The sequence below is a fragment of the Lissotriton helveticus genome, chromosome 7 (assembly GCF_964261635.1).
Source record: "Lissotriton helveticus chromosome 7, aLisHel1.1, whole genome shotgun sequence".
NCBI classification, from domain to species: domain Eukaryota; kingdom Metazoa; phylum Chordata; class Amphibia; order Caudata; family Salamandridae; genus Lissotriton; species Lissotriton helveticus.
The window spans coordinates 930,212,932-930,232,494 of NC_136068.1; the positions used below are offsets into that span (position 1 = coordinate 930,212,932).

A 19,563-nucleotide genomic window follows, 5' to 3' on the forward strand; every position below is an offset into this window, starting at 1 on the left:
TTCGGTTGTCTCTTCTTGCTTCTTCTCCCTAAGAACAATTAGGAAAGTCTCCCGCTTTTTCTCCCTCCCGGCTTTGAAAATCATTGTCATGGCCATGGTACTGTCCCGTATTGATTATGGCAATGCTATATACAATGGGGCCCCAGCTTACGCGATCCATCGTCTGCAGCTGGTGCAGAATCAGGCTGCCCGCCTGATTCATGGCCTCCCTAAATACCATCGGGCCAGCCCACTACTTAAAGCTTAACACTGGCTGCCGGTGCGAGAGCGTGCCCTTTTCAAGCTTGGCTGCCTCACTTTTCAGGCTAGGTCAGGCACCGCTCCTGAATTTCTTTGCTCTGCCATTGTGCCCTACCTTCCAGGCAGAGAACTACGTTCCTGCCACTCGGCCCTCCTAGTCACCCCCCGTTTTAAAAAACAGAAGGCAGGTGGAGCGAGGTTTGCTGTCCTGGCTCCAGCATTCTGGAACTCTCTTCCTGTTGGCCTTCGCACAATGCCCTCCTACACTCAGTTTCGGAGGGAACTCAAAACCCTCTTATTTGCGCAAGCCTACCCCGTCTAAACCCCCTCTAACTGCTGCCGTCCATCGCAACCTAAATAGCGCCATGAAACCGCTGGGTAAAAGTGCGCTGTATAAATGTTTTTAAATTCAAAATTCAAAATTCAAAATTCAATTCTAATTTCGAATAGAGAGAGAAGGAATTTGAGAGAAGTATGATGGTACCAAGGGATGCTCACAATGTGAGTGTGTGAGTGTTTTGCTTTTTTCTGACTGAAATGTGTTTCAATACAGTACGACACACATGCCAAATGGCTTTACAGCAATACTTTGGATATATTCCCTGGAATAGGGATCAGCAGTGCAGATGTGAGCATCTGTAAGACGTGTTAGCTATATGCATAGTTGGTCCTATGAAAAGTGTTTGTAGATTGTTTGGTATAGAGGTGATATCATGTTGAACTCTGTACACACTTGCCTTGAAGGTTTGAAATACAATCACTCTCGAGTGATTAGTAGCATGACAGCCAATGATATAAAATATTTAAACCAGTGTTTCAGACCATAAAACATGTATTGCATAAACAGCACAAATGCCATTGAACAACCCACCCTTTGATCATACAGTGAGACAAAGTTGTCTTCAAAACAATTTGTGCAAAGAGTGAAACTTACAAGTAAATGTTAAAATATAGAGTTTAAAAAAAATCCTCATAAGTCTTTTGGAAAAGGCTGTGTTGTCTTTCAGTGCCCTGAGCAAGCCATAACAGCATCATCCACCCCACGCCTCTGGAAGTCCCATCCACATGGGCATGACTATAGCTGTGAAGAATTAACACTTTATGGCTGCCAACCAGCAGCTATTAAAGTGTAAACCTACTACCACTCGGTATCAATAATGCTAAGAGGTTATGAAAATGTAGGCATTTTGTGTAATCTGGTTTTTCATTTGCAACTAGTACTGATTGAACCAATGAGGATATAACATTTTCCCACCAATAACTTAAAATGGAAAACAGATCAAAGTACATGCTTTTATTCTAATGGTGCATGCAGTTATTGAGGATAAGTTAATGCCAATTCTATCGTAGCTGAAATGAAAATATTGTTTCTTAAATACATCCAGAACCATTTCTTCAATACTGTATCCATAAGCTGCCTGTTCTTGTTTTGTAAGACATCTAGCAGGCCTTTTGTAAGAGATTCATTCTAAAATGGCTTCAGGTTATTTACCCTAACGGACTACATATATGTATATTGAAATTGGTATTTCTATAGCATAAACCTAGTCAAAAGCTGTGGAGTACTTTATAGGAAAGGATACAGTCAACAAGTAGTTTGAGAACCTAGCTTGTTTGTTGATGTGGTGCTCTTTAAAGAGGTGACTCTTCCACTCCCTTTTTACTTGGACCAGGACTAGGGTGAACCTAATGTAATGGGATATTGTTACAGATCCTAGTGCGTAAATGGAAAAGCCTGTTTTTTTGGTTTTTTTTTTATTATTCTCTTTTTTTTACACTTTATCTCAATTTTGTTTATGTCCTGGCTGTGGGTGGGCCTGTAGCAGGGTCTTCAACCTTTTTCTGTGACAAGAGCTACTTATGTTCAATGAAAATCATGCCGAGCTCCTGTTGTAAGAGAGACCACATTAGACCAGTTTACATTAGTGGCAGCCATATGCAAGATGACAAGCAGTGACCACCATAGTGTATCAGGCAGAGTTGCAAGTAGTGATGTAAACATGCTTTTTTCCTATTTGGAATATGTCTGCATGGGTAATATATAGCAGCCATAGATGCAATGCCCATAGAGCGAATTTTATAATCCTACAACATGATCTATCACTTATATATCAGCTTTAAATATATTTTAGACATTCATCCATTTTTCTTCAAACATCAGCTTACAAGTTCTGAAAATACACGATTTGCCTCAAATACACATTCTTAAATTTGGTATAGAGTCAACTAAGCAAAAGCTTCTAATTTAGTAGGCATGGCTGTGCACAGGAGAGCTACTTACAGTTCTCTGGAAAGCTACCAGTAGCACAGGAGCTACTTGTTGCGGAAGCCAGGCCTACAGCCACCAGAGAAGGTAGCCATGCCAGCTAGATTTGTGGGATGCAGGTCACAATGACTATTTCTTCTTGCTAATCTCGAATGATACATCACAGTTTATTAAATAATATGGTTGAATAACCCAGTGGAAATGTTGATACGTTTTTTTATGGGAGACACCGTTTACCACGCATCCATTTCAACGTGGTACTATTACATCGTGGTTTTCACTACGTAAGTCGTTACACCGACTTGCACTGGAGGGCGCTCTTGACTAAGGAATAGTGTAAATTGCTGTTTCCAACACCTTCCCTACTGTATATAGACTGGAGTTGAAATAGTAATTCACCCTATTCCTAAGTCCAGTGCCCCTCCAGCGCAAGTCGATGTAATGACTTGTGTTGTGAAAACCGCGATCTAACAGACCGCGTTGAAATGACCCTCGTTGTATTGTCATACATCCGCTTTTTTATCACCTACCCTCACAATGTGTTAATTCAGCCCACCATGTATAAAGATTTCAAATTCATGGTATTATTTTTATTATATTAGTTTCATTGCTATTGATATTGCTGTTGTTATTAATAATGAGGGCAATTATTACCTCATCAAACATTGTGGTTGGTATTCTTATTATAGTTACAATTTGTGAAGCATGTCCTACAAAAGTAATGTTCACTAGTCATTTAAATAATAATTTGCATAATGAGTGGCATTACATTTTCAAACAATTACACCTATCTGCCTTTTCAAAGACGTCATGTGTTTGAACCATATAAGGTTACCAAACAAGGTGTGCTTGGGGAACACATACTTGCTAAGAGACGCTTCCAGGAGACCTACGTCCTACAAATAGCTCTCTTCGCGGTTGTTAGACTCAAACATAGAGGCCCCTCTGGTGCTGCCTAAAGTGCTGTCCGGGGGTCAGGAAAAGTTAGCTGCGAGCCAGCAGGCATTGGGGTAGATACCTTGGCAAATCAACCAGGAGTTGTAACCCATTCAGTCTGTCTACCGTTCAGGTGGTCTCTTGTACCAATGGTGAGACCAGACACTGACACTCCAGGAAGAAGAATGCTAGTCTGTGCTTTGACACCCCTATGATACTAATACCAAGGTCTGTCAGCTACCAGACCTCCTAGTGAGACTACCAGCCAGATCTCTAAGACAGCCTAACGAGAATGCACTCAATCTCTGTTCGCTTTATGAGCCTTTTCTGTGGTAACGTTATGTGGAATGCTACACATTTCCACTATCCTACCACCTCCCTTTACTTTCTCTCTACAATTCTCTTTTCCATCTCTACCGAGGCACGCTTGCGGTTCTTCAAAGCATTATATAAATAAGCAATAGAAAACAAAATGGATTGTGATGCTCACCCTCAAACCCCCTCACCCTCACACAGTCACCCTCACACACCCTCAACCCCCCTTACCCTCACATCCCCTCACCCTTACACACCCTCACACACCCTCACCCTCACACCCCCTCACCCACCCTCACCCACCCTCACTCACCCTCATACCCTCACACACCCTCACACACCCTCATACCCTCACCCCCTCGCACCCCCTCACCTCACCCCCTCACACACCCTCACCCTCACACCTCCTCACACACCCTCACCCTCACACACCCTCACCCCCTCACCCTCACACCCCCCACCCTCACACCCCCTCTCACCCTCACACAGCCTCACCCTCACACACTCTCACCTTCAACCCCCCTCTCACCCTCACCCCCCTCACACACACCCTCACCCTTACACACACTCACACACCCTCAATCACCCTCATACACCCTCACTCACCCCCACACAACCTCTCACCCTCACACACCCTCTCACCCACCCTCTCACCCTCACACACCCTCTCACCCTCACACACCCTCACTCACCCTCACACCCCCTCACCCACACACCTGGCGCTCTGTGTGTGTGTGTATGTCGCTGTGTGTGTGTGTGTGTGTGGAGCGCTGTGTGTGTGTGTATGGCGCTGTGTGTGTGTGTGCCGCTGTGTGTGTGTGTGGCGCTCTGTATGTGTGTGTGGCGCTCTGTGTGTGGCACTCTGTGTGTGTGTGGCGCTGTGTGTGTGTGTGTGTGTGTGTGGCGTTTTGTGTGTGTGTGTGGTGCTCTGTGTGTGTGTGTGGCACTCTATGTGTGTGTGGTGCTCTGTGTGTGGTGCTCTGTGTGTGTGTGTGGCACTCTGTGTGTGTGTGTCTGTGTCGCTCTGTGTATGTGTGTGTGTTTGGCTCTGTGTGTGTGTGTGTCTGTGCCTATGTGTGTGTGTGTGTGTGGCTCTGTGTGTGTGTGGCTGTTTGTGTGTGTGTGTGGCTCTGTGTGTGTGTGGCTCTGTGTGTGTGTGTGTGTGGTTCTGTGTGTGTGTGGCTCTGTCTGTGTGTGTGGCTCTCTGTGTGTGTGGCTCTGTGTGTGTCTGTGTGTGTGTGTGGGGGGTGTAAATGAAATAGGTATCACATTTGTGAGAGATTAAGCTATTGGCATTGTAAATGACAATGCCATTTATTTATCTGTTTTCAAAACCAACACATAAATAACAATTTTGTCATTTACAATGCCAATAGCTCTAACTTTTGTAAAGGCGAGACCGTTGCATTGTAAATGCTTGTTCTCTTTTACTTCAGTTTTATGAACAATGTGTTTGAATTCACTGGTCAGATTGAGCTGGTCATAAATACGCAGAACCCAAACTTTGATGATCTCATATAAGCGTGAGAAGTAGTGAGCATATATTTTTTTACTCTATTGAATTGTCAGTTTGTGAGTGAGAGGGCAACTGTTCTTCGTAGTGCATTGTCTCTGTACATTTTCTACTCGCGAGATTTGATGTGCTGAGTGTTCTGTGTATTTGTGTTTTTATTTTTTTAAGTCGTCCGTTTTCAGCACAGATTCAGAGGTGTTTCAGTAACTACTTCATACTAGGGTCACAGAGCTAGGCCAGGGGCTCTGCATGGGATCAAAAAATGATATGGCTAACATCTTGATACAATTCATCCACTCCGACATCTAGTAGTTTTTTTTACTTGACCTGCAGACCTGAATATCAATATTACGTGTACATCAAGACAAACTTAAGACAAAATCCTAACTTCTGTGAATACCAAAAGTAGTAAGTTTAGGACTTTGTCTTAAGTTAGTTCTGTGAATCAGGCCCATAGTGCTCCAGAAGTGACTGACCATGAACCAGAAGTGTATTGTGTACCCAGGCGGTGCTCACAGAGCTCACAATGTAATACGAACCTTCTCTAGCTGACTTGTTGCTCTTCTACACCTGCACTATGGTTCTATATCTCCAGGGTAAGTGTGCTGCACGTGCACACGATAAAACATCCCCTGCCCTGACACTTAGACCAATGACAGCAAGATATCAATATGGTTACCAAGATTGTGCAGCCTCAGCCGTAGCTCGGATAGTTGTTGCTTGGTTTACATACTAATTGAATTTGAGTTTGGCAGACAGTTTACTCATGAAACTGACGGATATTACGTACACTAGGATAATGCACTGGTAGCGAAGCTGATGGGATATCCATCACATTAGGAAATCCTTCTGCCATACTCTAAGTCAGCTCCAGAGGTTTCACAGGCTTGGGCGTGCGACAGCAAAGTTCTCTCTCTCTTACGGTGTTGAGTTCTTGTATGCTCAAGTATCTGACAGCAAAGTTGTCCCTCAGGCTTTCCACACCCTACTCTCCCTGGCGTTTGACCTTGAGCTGTCAGTCTGGTTGTCAAGCTTTTGAAGGCTCTTGCTATGCAGGCTTACCCTCTGCTCGTGACAACAGAGTGATCACCCAGGTTACACTTACATTATGGATAGGTGCTCTTGAAAGCAGAGCTAATCATTGCTTTCAGGGATCTAAGAATGTAGGCTTGTGACCCTAGGTTACTTTGTGAATACAGGCTTGTGTCTAGAACAGCAGTGCTTACCGCCAAGTTACGCAGATCATACAGGCCCTGAACAGTGAGCGCTGCACTATCCTTCACGGTGCAAAGCTCCTTCAGGCTTTTGAATCCCACAGCAAAACTGCCTTTTGGATACAGAGATCTCATAGACCCAGGATTTTGACTACAAAGCAGTCCTTAAGGGTACAGCCCTGGACAGACGAAGATCTCTGACAACAAATGTAGGAGGATTGTGCAAGCTCACAGGTTCAATTGGACCCAGGCAAGTAGGCCATAGCCCACGTGGTCAGAAATGGCTTTGGCATCCACTCAATTAATTAGCGGAGCATTGCTCACCACAGTTTGGCTGCCTCCATTATGGGGGTTGCATGTTTTTCATTGCTAATTCTGAGTGGGCTCCATGGCTTTTTTCACACTCACCGTTTGTTTTTCTTCAGAAGCAAACAGCCACAGCAGAGGCACAGTTCTTAAAAAGAAAAGTTTTATGGGCGCCTGGTGGGAGGGAGGTTTCAGTGAGGTTTCTCCCTCTGTGGAGGGTTCATTGTGAATTTCCCCTCGCTTGCCAGGCATAGACAGAGAATTCTATTGACAGTCACCTCAGCCTATTTAGGGTGGGATGTCCACCACTGGGGGGTGGTGGACTGTGGGAAACTGGCCATTAGGTCAAGAATTTCCATTGGCAGATCCGACTGAGGTTCTGCTGCCAAAAACCGTGGATTCTCCCGACTTCTAAATTGGGTGGGAGAACCAACGAAGATAGATGAGACATCCAACTTGTTCAGCAGAAGCTTACATCTACCAGCCTCAGAATGGCCCTCTCGCCTTTAAACAAGATGCCCTTAGGAAACATGGATCTATCAGACAATAACTTTAGACTGGAGAACTACCATCATAATTGTAAAAATGTGACAGTCCTGGGCGAAAATCTTTTCAGCCATGTTTTTGGGACTAGACCGATCTAATCTATAAGTTTCCAGTACGCTGCTGGGTCCGGTATCTTACAACTAGGCTGCTGTCTGCTTACATAGATCTTCCAGGTTCAATCTTTTTACTGCACAGCTATCTCTCGGATTGCAGCGTCTTTGAATACCCCTAGGGCACATACAGCACATGCAGCAGCCCCCTTTATGGCTACTTCCATAGTCCCCACTAACAGTACCGAACTCCGTTCAGTATCGAATAGCCCAAAGGTGGACAGTAATACAAATATAACTGGGAGGGAGAGATATATGACACGCAGAAGACCTTTAATCTCCTGAGGCGGAAGCCGGGAGTAACGCTTGTAAAATTTTAACATTTGAGTGTAATTTTGTGTGTTTTAACTCACTTCTCATTCTCCTTGGGCACCACCGTGCAGCGGACTCTAGCGCTGCCGCGGGCCACTACTAGTTGCTTGCCGCCAATCCACGGAACACACAGGCCACGCCCACTACCGTCAGGCCACGCCCCCCCCCCCCCGACGATGGTATCCTTTAATCTCCTGAGGCGGAAGCCGGGAGTAACGCTTGTCAAATTTTAACATTTGAGTGTAATTTTGTGTGTTTTAACTCACTTCTCATTCTCCTTGGGCACCACCGCGCAGCGGACTCTAGCGCTACAGTGGGCCACAACTAGTTGCTTGCCGCCATTCCACGGAACACACAGGCCACGCCCACTACCGTCAGGCCACGACCCCCCCCCGACGAAGGTATTTAAGGCGCGTTGATTAAGAGCACGACCAGAAGACCTTCAATCTCCTGAGGCGGAAGCCAGGAGTAACGCTTGACAAATTTTAACATTTGAGTGTAATTTTGTGTGTTTTAACTCACTTCTCATTCTCCTTGGGCACCACCGCGCAGCGGACTCTAGCGCTGCCGCGGGCCACTACTAGTTGCTTGCCGCCATTCCACGGAACACACAGGCCACGCCCACTACCGTCAGGCCACGCCCCCCCGACGAAGGTATTTAAGGCGCGTTGATTAAGAGCGCGACCAGAAGACCTTCAATCTCCTGAGGCAGAAGCCGGGAGTAACGCTTGTCAAATTTTAACATTTGAGTGTAATTTTGTGAGTTTTAACTCACTTCTCATTCTCCTTGGGCACCACCGCGCAGCGGACTCTAGCGCTGCCGCGGGCCACTACTAGTTGCTTGCCGACATTCCACGGAACACACAGGCCATGCCTACTACCATCAGCCCACGCCCCCTTTCCGCATACTATAAATATGTGCATTTTCGGGACGCACAGCGGACGAGTGCAGCGGGCGCGCCGTTTGCGCGCCGAAGGCGCGCCTAAGGCAAGCCCGTCTGCGCCCGTCCGCCCCTGGACCGGGCCGAGGGCTATGCCCCCTACATCTCAGCCACAAAAGATCGGGCAATATAGCGCGGAAGCTCTTTTTAGTATGAGGTCTTTGGGAACTGATTGTTGTTCGCACCTCTATCACGCTATTGAGCTTCCAGTGATCTGCCCGAGATGTAAACAAGTTCTCAAACCTATGCAGGTTCGTGGTGAGAAACAGGATTACTGTATGTTTTTGTTAAATTGCAGGTCCCTGCCAAAACATAAGGTGGAAATTGCCCTTTTGTTAGAGGAACGCATGCCAGATGCAGTTTTTCTTACTGAAACATGGCTGATGGCGGACTCTGACCCTGTTTTAGTGACAGCCCTCCCTCCAGGTTTTCAAATCACTCGGCAGAATGATCCTGAAGGGAGAGGAGGAGGCCTAGCCATTATATAAAAAGAACAATATCACTGCCGAGTAATTTCTGAAGTAATTCCAGAATGCGAGAGCTTAGCATTCAGTCTGGAATTTTCCCCTAATAACTGCTTCTCAGGTACGCTCATATATCGTCCCCCAGGCCCCCCCAAACAGTTTCACAATCTTCTTCCGTCGATTGTGGCTGAACGAGTTAGCACTGCCTCTAATTATACTTTACTAGGGGACCTCAATTTTCATTTTGATACTGCCCTGGATCGCACAGCTATGACACTTGCTGATGATCTAGCCGCACTACAATTAGTCCAACGAGTGAAGGCACCGACTCACATCAAGGGTCACTTACTGGATCCTGTGTTCAGTAACTGTATTAACCTGGTGGCTGGGTCACCAATCTCCCTCCCTTGGACTGATCATCTACTTGTGCCTTTCATCTGGACCACATTCAAGTCACTCTCCTCGAAACCCATTATAAGGAATATCAGATCTTGGGCGCGGCTACCAGTCGAGGCCTGGGCAAGTAGACTTGCGACTGACCAGCCCTCCTACAATGAGGACCCTTGTCTGGCCAACCAGGAATATGAAGACTGGATCGCACAATCCCTTGAAGCCCCTCTCCCCTTGGGCAAAATAACGTTGAAACGCTTTAAAAAAACTGCCCCCTGGTATTCAGAGACTCTTAGGGAAAAAAAACGTCACTGCACAAAAATAGAAAGACGGTGGCGTCTAGATTACTCTTTGGAGGGAAAAGCTCGATATAGAGAGGCAATTAAAATCTATAAAGCCGAGGTCAATTCTGCCCAATCTGCGTATTTTTCGGATAAAATCATACAAGCCAAATCCAAGCCTAAGGAAATCTTTCAAATATTGAAAAATCTTACTAAACTTCCCTCTCCTAGCTTGCATGAGGACAAAACTACAGCCCACTGCAATGACTTGGCAGAATTTTTCCACCAGAAAGTTAACAAAATCTATTCATCTTTCCCCTCTATAGCAATAGTTCCCATAGCTCAGGGTCAGACAAACTTGAGGGATACTCCATCTCAATCCTTGTCAACACTGTATCACTTTCCTCCACTTGACCTTGAATCTTTGGATTCTATTGCCCGTAATGTAAAATCTGGGTCTCCATGCGATCCAGCACCTCCAGAAGTCATGATGTTGGCATCCCAGGTCATCTTACCAACCATCATGGACCTCCTGAACGCCTCGATCATCTCGGGTACTGTCCCTCCTGCCTGGAAGCGAGCCATGGTGTGGGCTCTGCTTAAAAAACCCAATCTGGACCCCACTGACTTCAGTAACTATCGGCCGATTTCTCTACTTCCCTGGGTGAGCAAAGTTCTCGGGAGATACATCAATCTCCATTTGGTGAATTTTCTCGAGAACAACCAGCTGTTAGACGCCACCCAGACGGGTTTTAGACCCAGACACGGAACAGAGACTGCCCTTTAGCAGTCACTGAGGAAACCAGAAAAATATTGGATCAAGGGGGATCAGTGGCAGTGATCCTCCTTGACCTAAGCGCGGCATTCGATACGGTCAGCCACGACACCCTGCTGAGCCGCCTCTCGAGTGTCGGAATAGTGGATAGAGCTTGGCTATGGTTCAAATCTTTTCTGAGCGACAGATCCTTCAAAGTCTTTGATGGAGATACAGTGTCCACGAGCAGGCCTCTGAGGTGTGGAGTCCCACAAGGCTCCTCCTTAAGCCCTGCACGTTTTAACATCTACATGAGACCACTAGCTGAGGTTGTTCGTCCATTTGGGGTTAAAATTATTTCTTACGCAGACGACACCCAGCTAGTGGTCTCCTTGGCGCAGGAGGCTGATCTGCCATCTTCAGGTGGGCTAATAAAATGCTTAGAGGAGGTCAAGGGATGGATGACTTCCCCATCCCTCAAGCTCAATGGGGACAAAACGGAGCTGATGCTCCTGGGTCCCACAAACCCCACCTTTTTCAACTCCTTGTGGCCTCCCTGTCTAGGTACTCCCCCAATACCCAAGGACAATATCAAGAGCCTTGGGGTTTGGCTGGACAAGACTCTCTCCTTTAACACCCAGGCTACAAAACTCTCGGCTACCTGCCTTGGACTTCTTAGGATGCTAAAGAAAGTCCTCTCGCTTCTGCCTATGGAGGCAAAACAGTTGGTCATCCAAGGGTTGATTTAGTCCCGTTTAGACTTCAACAATGTCCTCTATCTTGGCGCCCCGGAATATGCCTTGCGCAAACTACAGTTAGTTCAGAATTTTGCGGCTCGCACACTGCTCCAGTTGCCACGCAGACAGTCAGCCAAACCTGGGCTGACTAGTCTGCACTGGCTGCCGGTGCGACAAAGAGTCACCTTTAAGGCCATGTGCATCTCTCACCAGGCCTTTTGGGACACAGGACCGATGATTACCCGGGACCTAGTAAAACAGTACCAACCCTGCAGAGACCTCCGCTCCAGCCAAGCCTGTATGCCCATAGTCCCCAGAATAAAAAAGGCAAGAGCTGGCGGCAGGACGTTTACCTACAATGCAGCCAAAACTGGGAACTCACTCCCTTTTCATCTCAGGTCCAACCCTAACCTTTCCTCTTTTCGAAAACAGCTGAAGACTTTTTTGTTTAATGCCCCTCATTAATTTCTGTACATTTTTTCTCTGTCAAGCAACTCACTCTGGTCTCTAGCGCTTGAACTCCCCTGGGCAGCAATCGCGCTCTACAAATTTATTTTTCATTTCATTTCATTTGCATGCTCAGTTTTTGCCAGCCAAGTTATTAATCTAGGACAATAACCTTGCTTCTAGGAGACAATAAATCTTTTCACTACATTTAGTCTCACTAGTTTAGCAGTTTTCCCCACCCTCTCTTTTTTTTGCACATGCATACAGTAACAAGGTGTCTATGTATACGCACAACTGATGTATTTACTTATCAATAAACCACGGTTCACTTTATCACTAGACATGTGAACGCCGACAGATTCGACAAATAAATGTGGCTGAACAACACGTTGGCTTTATCTGGTAAGAAACATTAGACATGTTATGTAAGCCTGTCAAGTCCTTTGCCCCACGTTTAATTGATTAGAATGGACGTAGGTATTGTTCCTCCTCACAATTCAAAATATGCACAGCGTGACGGCGTTCCTGTGACGCGGTGCGAGCGCTAGTGGACCACCCTAACCCACTCCTTAAAGGCGAGATAGAGGACAGGGATGGCGTCTGAAGGGTGCAGGCAGGTGTTTTCTTTTTGAAGTTCAGTTCAACAAAGCAGAACAAGCAGTTTTCAACCTTACGGGCACAACATTAGACCATTTGTTTTTTGCGCGCTTGCAGCTACTGTTTGGGACACTGAGTGCCGCTGTTCACCAACTAGAAACATTAAGGCGCGCTGATCAGAGAGATCATGTGATACAAGCAAAACAAAACAATTCATAGCTAGTCGGAGACCGTCGGCCGCAGAGTAGAATTCCCTTCAGAAAGATCAGTGTACTGCCAGCTTGTCCTCATTGAAACACTGCAAGCCATCGTTTGAGATCCGCACAGGAGCCGTGGCTGGTGATTTTCTATATTACTTTGCATTTTGCTGGCATGGTTCGTACGCAGGCGAGAAGTTACTCCGGAGCTCGGAGATCAAAATGCTGTTACTCCGGGGCTCAGGCATCGAGGCGCTGTTACTCCGGGGCTCAGACACCGAGGCGCTGTTACTCCGGGGCTCAGGCATCGAGGCACTGTTACTCCGGGGCTCAGGCATCGAGGCACTGTTACTCCGGGGCTCAGGCATCGAGGCGCTATTACTCCAGGGCTCAGTCTTCCAGGCGCTGTTCCTCCGGGGCTCCTCTGCTGCTTCTTGTTGCTCTGCTGTCAGTCTGTGGAGCCGCTTCCGGGCAGCTGCGTTATTCCATCCCCGAGGAGACGAGGAAAGGCTCTTTTGTTGGGAATGTGGCTCTGGATTTGGGGATGGATACGAAGGAGTTATCAGAGGGCGGAGCCCGGATTGTGTCCAGAGGTAGGCAACAATACTTCATATTCGATTCCAAAACCGGTCACCTATGCGTGAATGAAAGGATTGACAGGGAGACTGTATGTGGGCACGTCGTTCCTTGCCTGTTAAATGTAGAAATTATTTCTGCGAACATTCTGAAAGTGTATGCGGTTCAAGTAGAAATTCAAGATGTAAATGACAATGCGCCCACTTTCATTACTGATCAAATATCCCTGCAAGTCATAGAAAGCTCTGCACCCGGGGCACGGTTTATTCTGCCTGAGGCACTAGATGCGGATGTAGGAAACAATTCGCTTCAAGTTTATCAGCTCAGTGGCAATAAATACTTCTCATTGGATATAAAAATGAAACGCGATGGCATAAAGTATGCTGAGCTGGTCCTTGAGACATCACTCGATCGAGAAGAGCTTAGTTTTCACCTGTTGACCCTCACTGCTAAAGACGGAGGAGTCCCTGCTAGATCGGGCACAGCACAGATCCGCCTCAATGTTCTTGATGCCAATGACAATGCCCCAGTGTTTGACAAGTCTGTTTATAAAGTCAGTGTGTTGGAAAACGTGCTAAAGGGAACTGTTGTAGCAACGATTAGAGCTACTGACCGTGATCAAGGATCACACTCCGAAATAATGTATTCTTTTAGCAGTATCAAGGAAATAACTTTGCGGAAATTCAAACTTGATGAGAAAACAGGGGAAATAGCAGTGACTGGCGAGCTCGATTTTGAAGAATCTGAATTTCATGAATTTGAAGTCCAGGCAAGTGATGCAGGAAGTCTGTCGTCACGTTGCAAAGTTTTGATCGAGATCATTAATGTGAATGACAATAGTCCAGAAATTGTGGTGTCCTCTCTGACGAAGCAAGTTTCTGAGAATAGCTCACCCGGTACAGTCATTGCTCTTCTGGAGGTATATGATAGGGATTCGGGAGAGCATGGCAAAGTCACATGTTTCCTTCGTCCACATCTGCCCTTTGAGTTAAAGAAGTCAATAGGAAGCTATTACAGTTTGGTAACTGATGGTGTATTGGACAGGGAGCAAGTTGAACAATATAACATAACAATTACAGCCACAGACAGTGGAAGTCCTCCACTGTCTAAAACAAAAACCATAAACCTTCAGATTTTAGATGAAAATGACAATGCACCATTGTTTCAGAAAACATCATACAGCGTCTACATAGTGGAAAATACACTTCCCGGGACTTTTCTTTTCACTGCCAGAGCAACTGATTTAGATTGGGAAAATAATGCCAACATCAGATACTCAATCACTAATGGACATGTTGGAGGAGTACCACTGTCATCTTACATATCAATTAATTCAGAATCTGGTGTCATTTATGCACTTCAGACCTTCGACTTCGAAGAGTTCAGAGATTTTCAGATCCAAGTGAAAGCTCAAGATGGTGGTTCTCCAGCTCTTGAAAGTAATGTCACAGTAATATTCTTTATACTAGACCAGAATGACAACACTCCAGAAATATTGTACCCATCACCCTCCACTGATGGCTCCTCGGGAGTGGAGATGGCTCCTCGTAATTCTGATCCAGGGTATTTGATCACTAAAGTGGTCGCTGTTGATGCCGATTCAGGGCAAAATGCTTGGCTCTCCTACCAGCTGCTGAGGTCCACGGACCAGGGACTGTTTACTGTAGGTCTTCACACTGGAGAAATAAAGACAGCCCGCCCCATTATGGAAAAAGATGCCATAAAACAATTTCTGGTGGTTTTAGTGAAAGATAATGGGCAGGCCCCTCTCTCGTCTTCAGTTACAGTCACCATAGTTTTGGCAGACAGTATGCCAGAAATGCTTCATGATATAAGTAACCCTTCAGCTCCTGCAGACATGGAGTTAAACCTCACACTGTATCTGGTGATCGCTGTTGCTGTTGTTTCCTTCTTGTTCCTTTTTCTGATCCTTCTTCTTCTGGCAATCAGGATTCACCAATGGAGGGAATCTCAACTCTACGAGTCATCCAGGGTTGACTTTCATGCACTTCCTGCCTCTCAGTTTGTGGGCATTGATGGAGTCAAAGCTTTTTTACAGACCTATTCACAGGATGTGTGTTTAACAGTAGATTCACAGAATAGTCAACTTAAGATTCCCATTTCAAGCCATTCAGACACCCTTACAGGAAACCAAAATTGTGAGACAGGTGGGGCTGTCCTTATCGAAGATTTTTTAAATATTGGAAAAGAAGAACATCCTTTCATTCAGGTAAATTTTAATTTTAATATTCTGTCTTTGTATGCTATTGTTTTGATAATTCAACATGCACCTGGTTTTGTTTGTGCGTACTGCCGTGTGTGACTATCAGACAAGATAGATCCGCATTATTTTCTATCATTCTCTAAATTTCTCTAAAAAAAAAGCATCAATGTGCTGACCATGCTCTGTTGGAACAGTATTGATGTGCTGTTGGCTCAAACCTTCTTTGAGACAGAATTGATATTTAAGATAGCTTATTGGGAAGATGTGCAGTGATTTCTCGTACAACACCCCATTGTTCCAGAAGACAACAAAGAAAATATAGCACTTAGATATTGATTCACAAACTACCGACTGAACTCCCTGCTCCCTTACCCAGCAAAGGTACTTAAGAAAGCCATCAACCAACAACTCATCAAATATCTGGAAGAGAGCCACCTACTCCACGCCTCTCAATCCGAGTTCCACTCCAACCACAGCACTGAGACTGTTCTGATTGCTGCCACAGATGACATCAAAACTCTCAACAGTGGAGAAACCGACCTCTGTGCTGCGTTCGACACTGTCTCCCACCACACCCTCATCGACAGACTCTACAGTATTATCATACAGAAAAACACCCTCAAATGGATCACCTCCTTCACACAACACAGAGCTCCAGTCTGCCTACCTAAACCTCCGCACCCAAAAACATCATATGCAGTGTCCGTCAAGGATCTTCCCTCTGCCCCACCCTCTTCAACATCCACATGATGCCCCTCGCAGTCATCGTCCAATCCCACATACTCAACATAATCTCCTGCAAAGATGATACTCAACTAATTCTCTCACTGACCCGAGGACCCCTCCGACACCAAAACTACCTTCTGCAATTCCATGAGAGATGTAGCCAAATGGGTGAGAGGCAACTGCCTCAAACTCAAGTACAATAAAACAGATGTTTTGATCTTCTGTAAGAACACCTCCACTTGGGACCACAGCTGGTGGCCAGCAGAACTCGGACCTACACCCATACCAACCAACCATGCACGCAAGCTCGGCGTCATCCTCGACAGCCAACTGACAATGAAATTACAAGTCAATGCAGTCACCTCCTCCTGCTTCCACACCCTTTGCGTGCTTCGTAGAATCTTCAGATGGATCCCTATCAACACCCAAAAAACTATTACACTGGCCTTTGTCACCAGCTGCCTCGACTATCGCAACACTCTCTATGCCAGAATCTGCACCCAGCTCCTCTCAAGACCCCAGACTATATAGAGTGTTGCTGCCAGACTCATCTAAGACCTTCCGAAATGGACGCATCACTCCACACCTCCTCCACTGGCTCCCCATTCAGAAAAGATGCCAGTTGAAGATCCTCACATACACTTTCAAAGCTCTCGCAACTAAGGACCAGCTTACATCAACCACTGACTGAACTTCCATCTGCCCTCAAGGCACCTGCGATTCGTCTCTCTCACCCTCACACCTCCCCCCCACCACATTTGACTCAGCCCCAGCATTGGCCGCTTCTTCTCCTACATCGTTGCCAACACCTGCAATGACCTACCCTTCCACGTGCAAACAGTACCCTCCCGGGAAAACTTAAAAAAGAAGCTGAAAACCCGGGCTTTTTGACAGAAACACCGCTCCCTCAGCACCCAGATACCCCAGTGGGATAGTGCTCTGCTTTACAAATGCTGATTGATTCACTGAGATATAATTGAAGGTATGATTTAGGGATATCCAACCCCATCGGTGACCTTAGTCAATCAAAGGCTCTTTCTGAATATCACATACATACACTTCCTAAATGTATGTCCTGGGGAAAATGTGCATAGTTATTTTTGCTGATGTTATGCAAAATGCCCAGAAATAAGGCAAAATGACAGGTTATTATGCAAAACGCTGATCTAGCATTTTGCGCTATTTTTTAGCAGAAAAGTGCATCCTCCTGTTCATTTTAGAGGTGAGGATACATTTTGTTTACAAAGAGCAAAATAGTGCTTGGCGTGAAAACAGTTGTTTGCATTTGGTTTGTTTGTGTTGTTCATGTGCTTTTCCAGTGGGATTTTCACATAAATGAAACATCAGTTACACAACTTTACATAGTGGCATTATCTTGTGCATTTCACATGGCAATCATAATGCAAAATCACATAGATTATGTAAGAGTTTGCTGGTTTAAACACAATTTTGCACAGGCTTAATATATGTTAAATACATTCTTGGAAATGTTGATCAAAATGGAAATCAAATGATCACCATGAAAATTTGTCGACATAATTTAATTATTGATGCCATTATACTTCTGCCTCGGTGTCAAGTGCTTGTGAAGCTAAATGATTTCACAAACAAAGGATTCCAAAATCAAAACTAGATGCAGCATTGGTTGCTCCTAAAATGTTACATTTTGTTGCATTCATTGTTTGCTTCTATTCTGCATTGATGCACAATGTTTTCCACCAATGATTAGAGGAGAAACTTAGAATTGGTTGCACGTGTGATTCATTCCATCACCTAAGAAACATTGCTCATATTCTCTGCATTCTCACTTTATTTCAGTTTGTGCTCTTCTGTTATAATCGCCGGAGTTGAGCAAAGAGAGTGGATTGGCTCAAAGATCCTATGCTAGAGCCCAAGCCTTGAAAATACTTGCCATGCAAACCTAGCAACACACATCATGCAATAAATATGATAGTCTCTTTAGCATTCAAAAAAAGCCTATTTCTTTAACATGCATAAGTGTTTTACTTTAGTACATCAGATTATATCAGTTGCTGCATCTAGAGGTATTTACTAAAATTGAGGCAACGTTTTTTAAGCCTCAACTGCTACCCGCTGCTCTGACAAATATGCTAATAGTGAACTAAGAGGCTGCCCAATTTGCCTTGTGCAGATTCTTTTTAAACATGGAACATCATGGAGAAGTGTGGCTCACTGGTTAGAGGCGGCAGACCCGTAAGCAGAGAACGGCCCGGGACCAGGGTTCGATTCCCGACGCGGCAGGGTCGTGGACCAGGGTCAGCGGACTCGATAATTCTCGCCTCGGTGCCTACTCTAGTCAGAAACCACACTCGGCAACTCTGGGCATCAGCTTGCCTCATCTTCACAACGGCCCCCCCAGACCGCCGGGGATGCTTGGTCGCACCTTAGAGATACCCATCAGGGACCATCTCTCAGGGTGAGCCAGGACGGGTTCCCCAGCGGTCGAAGCGTGGAGATACTCCTCCGGGAGTCGATTCCTAGCGCTATATAAACCCACAATTAACAATTAATCATTACATTTGAATAAATCGACCACTAGAGGTTTTTGAACATCACCCATCCTGAACCCACATATTTCAAGGTGCTCTCAAATGCGAAAATGAAGAGAAAAAGAGACTGTAATAAGATATTTGGCTAGAATCACACTTTTGGTTAAGTGGAGAAACCGGCATTGATACCGTTTTTCTGGTTCCACTTTGGTCCACTCAGCCACTAAAAGAAAAAGGGAACAAGATAGAGATACTCTTCTATAGTGTTCCCTTTTTCTTTAATTTTTTGTGCAGCAATAGGTTGGAGAGTTGGTGGCAGCAATAACCCACATTCATGAAAACTTTGCTAATTTTGAGCTTGAGTTTCCAAGGAGACTGAGGCAGGCATCTGAATGGATCCTGGCTCACTTATTCAGTGGCTCGTCGACCTCTAGGTTTTACTTTCTAGCTTTGTTTAAACAATGTGAATCTAATTTATATGTAACTGCTAAGTGAGTAGCTTTAGAGAGTTAATACATAGTTATTACTAGCATCTGGTCATATCATATACTCTTATCTTGGATATTAATCTCTAGTTCAGAAACCTAAAACACATGGAAAATACTAAGTTAGGTACACTTTCATATCTTTGTATCCGACAACTTGTATTTCTGTCATTTTACCACAAATGACTCTGCTTTATAGTATAATCCCATGATTAATTAATTATTTTCATACATTATTAACAAATGTTTATTTTACATCCATTTGCAAGAGCAAATGCAGAGGTACATAAACATTGACTTGTAGTTGATAAGCCTATGCAACTTGATTTTTCAGAATAGGGAATTATACTGTAAATGTGCATAGATTCATGTTAACATGTATTTACACCTCGATGAACAAAGCTACTGAAGCACTAGTAGAGAACTCTTTGTAGTGTAACTGCAGTTATTAGAAAGTTGCAAAAGGTGGCGCTGTT

General features: G+C 45.1%; 1 protein-coding gene and 1 pseudogene across 1 annotated transcript in view; both read left to right on the top strand.

Moving 5' to 3' along the window:
• Positions 1–19,563, top strand: part of LOC144767141 (protocadherin gamma-A10-like) — a 458,767-nt gene that overhangs the window by 430,655 nt on the left and 8,549 nt on the right. The window lies entirely within an intron of this gene.
• LOC144767179 (protocadherin gamma-A11 pseudogene) lies at positions 12,742–15,465 on the top strand (annotated as a pseudogene).